Source organism: Arachis ipaensis, chromosome B04 (genome assembly GCF_000816755.2).
Source record: "Arachis ipaensis cultivar K30076 chromosome B04, Araip1.1, whole genome shotgun sequence".
NCBI lineage: Eukaryota > Viridiplantae > Streptophyta > Magnoliopsida > Fabales > Fabaceae > Arachis > Arachis ipaensis.
This window is the reverse complement of record NC_029788.2, coordinates 694034-701589: the sequence shown is the minus strand read 5'-3', so window position 1 is coordinate 701589 and position 7556 is coordinate 694034. Positions and strand designations below refer to the sequence as shown.

Below are 7556 nucleotides of genomic sequence, written 5' to 3'. Positions count from 1 at the left end.
GTTGGTGGTCATGATGAGAGTGAGATGAAGATGAAGGATCAGCAGCAGAAACGATGAGAAAGAAGCATAACATGAAGATGACGAAGATGGTTTCCCTCATTTTCTCGGAGACGTTCTTGCTTAGCTTCTTGGAGTAGAGAGAAGCGAGTGAGTCACTGGCCAAACAAGACACAAAACGCCAACTAAGTCTATCTCTTTTTTTTCCCGCCTTAACGCGCCAACTAAGCACTTATAAAACGCACCGTATCTCCTTATATTCATTCTACTGCATGGGTTGGACCTGTTGGGCTTTTACGTGAATTGAATTGTTTCGACCCAATAGTCAAAACAAGTTTTGGGTCACAACTCATAAGTAGACTTTTCCGTATGTAGGTCTAGAATTTTTTTTCCAATTTCCATGGAAAGAGGCAACTCAATTGCAAGGAGACTTCTTCTCACATGAAACATGTTCCAGACTTCCAGGCTAGATTGAATTTTCTCTTTGTGCCACCCAATCACTAGTTATGAATTTTGGTTAAATTGCACTCTCACAGGCCTTAAAAACATGACTAGTTTAACCTCCAAAAATTCTCAAATTTGATAATATATTTATAATCTCTCATATGTCTATAGTTTAACAAAATTATCTTCAGCTACTCATCTAGATCATTCAGACACTACGGAAAGTGTTTCCGAAATGGTTATTTTAGTGTCTAGTTATTACAAGTTCTAAATTGTCCCTTGGACCTTGGTTGCCGTTGAAATATTCAAGTTTTGACTAATTATTTTCTCTTTTGGGTGACCGGAAGAGGTCAATTACATTTTCAAGAAGTGTAGATAACTAATTAATAAGGGTGATCGGGTCCTCCTAAATATTTCACTATTAATTGGAGTCATCCACTTATTTTCCCTTCTTCACGGTATACTGGGTAACAAGATAGGTAGCAACAAGAATTTTGATTGATGCATATACATGTCCAAAAAGGAAGTTAACTCTGAGCATTCAGCAAGGCTTGCTTCTAAGACGGGGCAATGTTTGATCATCCATTCATGTGTCTTATTGTTATATGTCCAAAGTGAGGAGTGGATCCTCTCAATTGTTAAAAGAAATTGAGTATAAAATATGATCTTTAATTCTTTATTGTTCTCTCTCATATTTATTTTTTGTCACTTTATTCCCTCAATTATTAAAAAAAATTGAGAGAATCTATTTCCCAAGATACCAGCAAACACACCATTTATACTAGGCTACTACTTCATATGAATATGATAGGCATAACAAGAAGAAATTAATTAAAGGTTCGTTTTGTGCCACGCAAGACAAACACATGCTGCTTCAAACCTTATTGCTTCCGTTGACTTCATAAAAAAACACCCAACTCTGTCTCTAAATTTCAACGTCACAACTCCTTTTTTATTCTTAAAAACTCTTGTGGATTTGATAAAATGAGAGGAAATAGTAAAATGGATTAGTTAAGTTACACTCGTTAAGAATGTGCATTTATATTATTATTATTAAGTTCAAGTTTTCAACCAAAAATTAAAGAGGAAAATACACACGAGCTCATACTAAACAATAAATTTTAGTATTGTTTTATATATAATGAGAAACTGATGACAATTATGATTATATGAAAAGCGTTTACAACAAAACTAATATTGCTTCGGATTTCAGCACCACAATCCGACTATATATGCTATTATATATGTAATTAAGTTGACTGTATGTTATTAGTCAACCCCGCCACCTTTTGTCTTATCAATAATAATTAGTATATTCTTTACAAAAACAACTATAAATATGTCAAGATACAATTACTATTTTTTTAATGTACCTACGAGTGAAAGTAACTGTTACTATCAAGAAATAGGAGGACTACTATATCAGAAGCCAGTTAATATTAAATATAAATAAGTTAGTAAAATAATTGAATGATGCCATTTTTAAAAGAAAATATAGAGACCAACTTTTAAGTAATTAATATCAATTAATTTTTTATTATATATTTTTTTATTTGAATTCCGCTAAGGAGCCAATGGAGTATTTGTACAATATGTACAATTGGCTGTTTATTTGCCCCAATATGAATTAAAAATGAACATTCAGGGTAAAATACTATTAATTTATCAAACAGAATACACTCATACTATATAGAATAACCATCCGGGTATCAGGGATAATAAACATCTGATATCCTACTGAATCGAACACAATATAGGCTATTGTACACATTGTACAGATACTCCATTGGCTCCCTATACTTCCTCTTTTTATTTTTATCTTTCGAGAACCCTAGTTTTGGCTTATTTCTCTGTCTAGGTTTTTTACATTATATAAACTTGCCTAATAACCTTTTTAGAAGTCTAACCTAATCTAAAAATCTATTTCAATTAAAGAGCCAAACATTGATTTGTCCGTTTGAGAATCGCCGAGCTATAACGGTTCCTCCGAGCAATGTGCAACTTGCGAAGGAGAGTTATACGTCAATCAGGCTCAAACACCGCGACGGAAATATCTGCAAAAGATACTCTGACATTCAAGTAAGAGGAAGTCTTTTAAGTAAGATAAAGAATATCAAGAGTGAAGCTTGTGGAACTTGTCTTCCCCGGGTTTGGGTTCTCGTTTTTTTATAGATGATTGGCTTACTGGTTGTTGGAGTTTGTTTCGATATTTTAGATTGGGTCGTAAATGTCGTTTCTTATGGTAATGTTTTGATGATAATGTTTGACTAGTTGTGTCTTGTAACCGAGTTTGTTTTTATTCTTTTGAGTTGTACGAATTGTTACTATTTGATTCCCTGACTGAGGTATGGAGTACCTATCATAGCCCCCAAGCTTGCCTTGTATTTCGGGTAAAACAAATGCGAGCTTTTAGATTACTCATATACTTCGGCTGTGGATATTATGTCGTGTGCATGTAGCCCCCGAACTTGCCTTAGTTTCTCCCATAATAGAAATGGTTTTGTAATTAATGCACGCTTAGTTTTCTGCGCCAGGTGTATGAATATGATGGAAAATATGGCACGAGTTTCGATGTGCCCCTGGCTATTGGATGGGGGGTGGTTGATTGAATGGTTGAGATCTGGAAACCGTTATCAAGAGAAAAAAAACCGTTTCGTTTCTGCATACTTTATTACCTTGGATATGCTAAGTTAGTGCCCTGTTTCGTTTGGCTATTGGATAGAAAGAGTACATTGTTTCTTCTTTTTTCAGAGGATGAGTAGCAAAGGTTGGTGTTGAAAAAATTATTCTAGTGTCTTTTGCTTCTGTTTTGTTTCTTTATTTTGAGAAATGGAAAAAACTGAAGTTGCTATTCAGGAGGATGACCCTTGTAGTTGGGTTAATGAAAAAGTGAAAAGTTGTGTGTCTCGGTTTAATGATGTCGAGTCGGTTAAGGTACTGGGATCTAATGTATAGGTTAGGCATGGTAGTCAGGTGGGAATAGAAGTGTTGCCTTGCGGGGAAGACGATCGTGTGTGTGAGAGGGTAAACGACTGGTCGTATTTTTATTTGTATAGCTGTTTGTTTACAAAATTAGGTGTTAGGTTCCCTTTTACAGATTTTGAGCGTGGGGTATTGTATTGGTTGAATTGTGCTCCTTCTCACTTGTAACCTAACTCCTTGGGGTTCATTCGGGCATTTGAAATCCTGATGGAGATATTAGAGCATCCTCCGTCACTCAAGCTTTTCTTTTCTCTCTTTCAGGCCAAGGGGGTTAGGCGTGGTTTGTGGGTGAACTTAAGTAGTCACCCAAGTCGGTCCATATTTGCCCTGTACAAATCGTCCTTTAAGGATTTTAAAACTATGTTTGTAAAGGTTAGAAGTGTAGAGGAGGAGTTTCCGTTCTATGTGAATGAATTTCTAGCGGAGAGGTTTCCTGTTTCATGGTCCTCGAAACCTGTTCAGGTTTTGGATGTCGACGATAGGTTTCCTGACGATAACGTTGTCATGGGGTTTTTATTAGAAATGTTGGAGTCAAAAGAATTATTATCTGTTGCAGAATTATTGAAGTGGGAGTCAGATAAAGAAGCTGTGTTGGATTACATAGGTAATTTGGCTTGGTAATGTGCTTTTCGTATACCCATTTGGTTGCTTATGATGGTTTGGTTTGTTGTTTTTGTGTAACTGAGAAGGTTCCTACGATAATGACTGCTGGGTTGAAATCGTTCTTTAGTCAGAGAAGAAAAAATGAGAAGGAAGGGTCAACTACTAATGTTGATAAGGATGGTGGTGCTGTTGCTGTGCAATCCGAGGTGAATCCAGCTCGAAAATGGAGAAGGGGACAGCCTAGGGGGTAAGACTACTGAGGTTGTTGAGGCCAAGGGTGAAGATTCTGTTGATCTGCAACTAGTGGAATCGGCTTCCGAATCTCATAAGAGGCTTCATGGATACCATGACGATGATCACATAAAGACTTTGTGGTCTAAATTGTTCCCGTATATGACTCTTGCCGATGAGATGTGTCGTTTTCCTGAAGATGTCAAAATGATCAATGATGTTTGTCGTTTTCCTAAAGATGAGCAATTCCTTGCGTGCATCTTTATTTTATTATCATTTACATTTCTTGTCAATTGTGATCCAAAAAACCCCATTACTTCATAGCCAATAATTGAGCACTTCATTGCAATTCTTAGAGAGAATGACCCGAGACTTAAAACTCCTGGTCAATTTGATTTGAATTGTGACTTATCTTTATTTAAACTTTGATTGAGAGTCAATTGTTGGTTTGGAACTATACTTTCAACGAAACTATATTTTGTGAAATTCCAAACCCACGTTTGGCCTTCATCACTCGTATTGCAGCATTGCCGAGCTTCTTGGTAGTCGGCGTGTACCGTTGCTATCTTGTTTTTCTGTACCTGAAATTTAACACACAAATGTAAAGTAGATACTACTACTTTGAAGGCATTCAGAGCAGGTCTTCCGAGAATAATATTATAAAGACTGAGGCAGTCAACTATGAGGTACTGAACGTCAATCGTCTTTGATAATGGGCTCTTGCTCATTGTTGTTTTTAACCATATGTGGCCCTGTATTGGGACTCTCTTCCCGGAGAACCCGACCAGTTCTCCAGATGAAGGTTGTATAGCCTTTTCAGATAGTTTCATTTTTTGAAAAGTTGAATAAAATAATACATCTGCACTACTACCTGGGTCTAATAAGACTTTTATTACCAATAATTCTTCTGTTTGGATAGAAATTACCACTAGATCATCGAGGTTTGGACTTGATGAAGCGAGATCGAACTGAGTGAAAGTTATCTCCATATCTGTTGTGTCCCCCTTACTTGGGGGTGTTGTTCCCTCGATTGCTAACATCACCCGATAACTCCGCTTACGGGCCGTGTTCGTTTCACCCCCTCCTGCGAATCCCCCCGGATATACAGTTTATAACTCCTCTTGGCGGATTGGGGTTAGTCCACTTGCCCTTGTCCTTTTCTTCTGGGCTTTGTTGGCGCTCTTCTCGTTCTTGGTTGCTTTCCCTGTTCTTCCTTCCCTCAACATACTTGTCCAGAAGACCTTGTCGTGCTAATCTCTCGAGTAGGTCTTTGGCTATCATACATTCGTCTGTGATGTGACCAAACTTCTGGTGGAAGGCACAATGTTTTGATTTGTCAACAAACCTCTGATCTTGGTAGTTTCCTGCTCGGTTAGGTGGCTTTATTATTTTTGCGTGGAGGATTTCTTTTATTACGTTCTCTCTCTTGGTGTTGAACCTTGTGTAAGTGTCGAACTTCGGGGTGAGCTTAAATGATTTCTTTGGCTCTTTGTTGTTTGGTGGTCTAAAGGTTTTTTCTTCCTCCCTTCTGGGTTGTTGCTCGTCCGACCTTCGAGCTTCACAGAGCTCTTCGATTTCCATTTGTCTGGCAGTTTTTTTCTTGGAACTCAGCCAATATCTTCGGTTTTGTGACTGCAATCGTCTCTTGGAACTTGCCAGGTTGGAGGCCGCTTTTGAGGGCATGCAAGTGGACCTTTGGGCTTAAATCGGGGATTTCCATGGTTGCGTTGGCAAATCGCGTCATATAGTCCTTTAAACTCTCATGCTGCCCCTGTTTGATGGTGCTTAGGTAGCCTGACCTATGTACATATATTCTTGACGCGACAAAAGAATCAATGAAAGATCTCGCCAGTTCTTCAAAAGAAGAAATTGAACCTGCAGGTAACTTAGAAAACTAAAAGTAATGCAGCACCATCTAGAAAAGTAAGAAAAGCTTGGCAAAGAATAGGTTCAGAGGCACCACTAAAAAACATCATAGATTGAAATTTTTGATGTGGACATGGGGGTCACTGAATCCCTCGTCTGACTTGATAGCGGTTGGTAGAACAAAGTTCTTCGACATTTGAAATTTGACAATATCCTTTGAGAAAGGATTGTCTATTGTCAGCTTTTCTTTTGGTGATATGGTCTTTTGTGGTTCGGCTTCTCGTGATTGCGCATTGCCCGTGTTTGAGGTCTTGGGGTCTCCCTCGCCATATTTTTTTGTTTTGGCTTTTAGATGATAGTTCGGCTATCTTTCGAACTTCCGCTTGAAGTTTGGCAATCTGAGCTAGGAGTTCGGCTTGCGTGGGTTGATGGATCCCGTTATCAGCCATACTTGAGGATTAGTAAACCTGCAAAAACAAAGTGTGAAGCTAAAAAAAGAGATTTAAATTCAGTGGGGTTTCTATGTTTGGCCCCGCGGTGGGCGCCAAATGATTCGTCCGTCTGAGAATCACCGAGCTATAGCGGTCCCTCCGAGCAATGTGCAACTTGTGAAGGAGAGCTATATGACGGCTTGGCTCGAACTCTGCGACGGAAATACCTGCTAAAGATATTCCGACGCTCAAGTAAGAGGAAGTCTTTTAAGTAAGATAAAGAATATCAAGAATAAAGGTTATGAAACCTGTCTTCGCCGAATTTAGACTCTCGTTTTTTATAAATGATTGGCTTATTGGTTGTTGGAGTTTGTTTCGATATTTTAAGTTAGGTCATAAATACTATTTTTTATAATAACGTTTTTATGATAATATTTGACTAACTGTATCTTGTAACCGAGTTTATTTTAATTCTTTCGAGTTGTACAATTTGTTACTGTTTAATTTCCTGACCGAAATATAAGATACATATCAAATTCTATTAAAGTTAATGGATCATCTTTTAACCATTAAAAAATAATTATGTTAGATGTGAAAAAAAATTAATCACCTAAATAAATTATATGTTAAAATATAATATATTAAAAATGTATAAAAAATTAAATACATAAATGTATAAAATAATATAAATCCTTCATACATATCTTTCTAATATTGGTCTTAATCACTATAGAAAATTGTGAATGAATTTTATTTTTCCAAGATATCGGATTTAATGAATTGACATTTTCATTCAATTGTATTTTGTCAAATATTAGGAGAATTATTAATAGAGTAGATTAGGAGAATGTATTATTACTCATGATAATGTTTTCCATAGATTCTTTACATTTATGCAGACGATCATTTTTAATTTTAATAAATTTTTTTAAAGATCTTTTAAACAAGTACCAAAGTTCATATTTAAACTTAAAAAGAATTTTATATGTGAAAATAAAAAAT

The 7556-nt window shown here is 36.6% G+C and overlaps 1 protein-coding gene across 1 annotated transcript in view; it reads right to left on the bottom strand.

Moving 5' to 3' along the window:
• Positions 1 to 7556, bottom strand: part of LOC107638370 (4-coumarate--CoA ligase 1) — a 22405-nt gene that overhangs the window by 4655 nt on the left and 10194 nt on the right. The window lies entirely within an intron of this gene.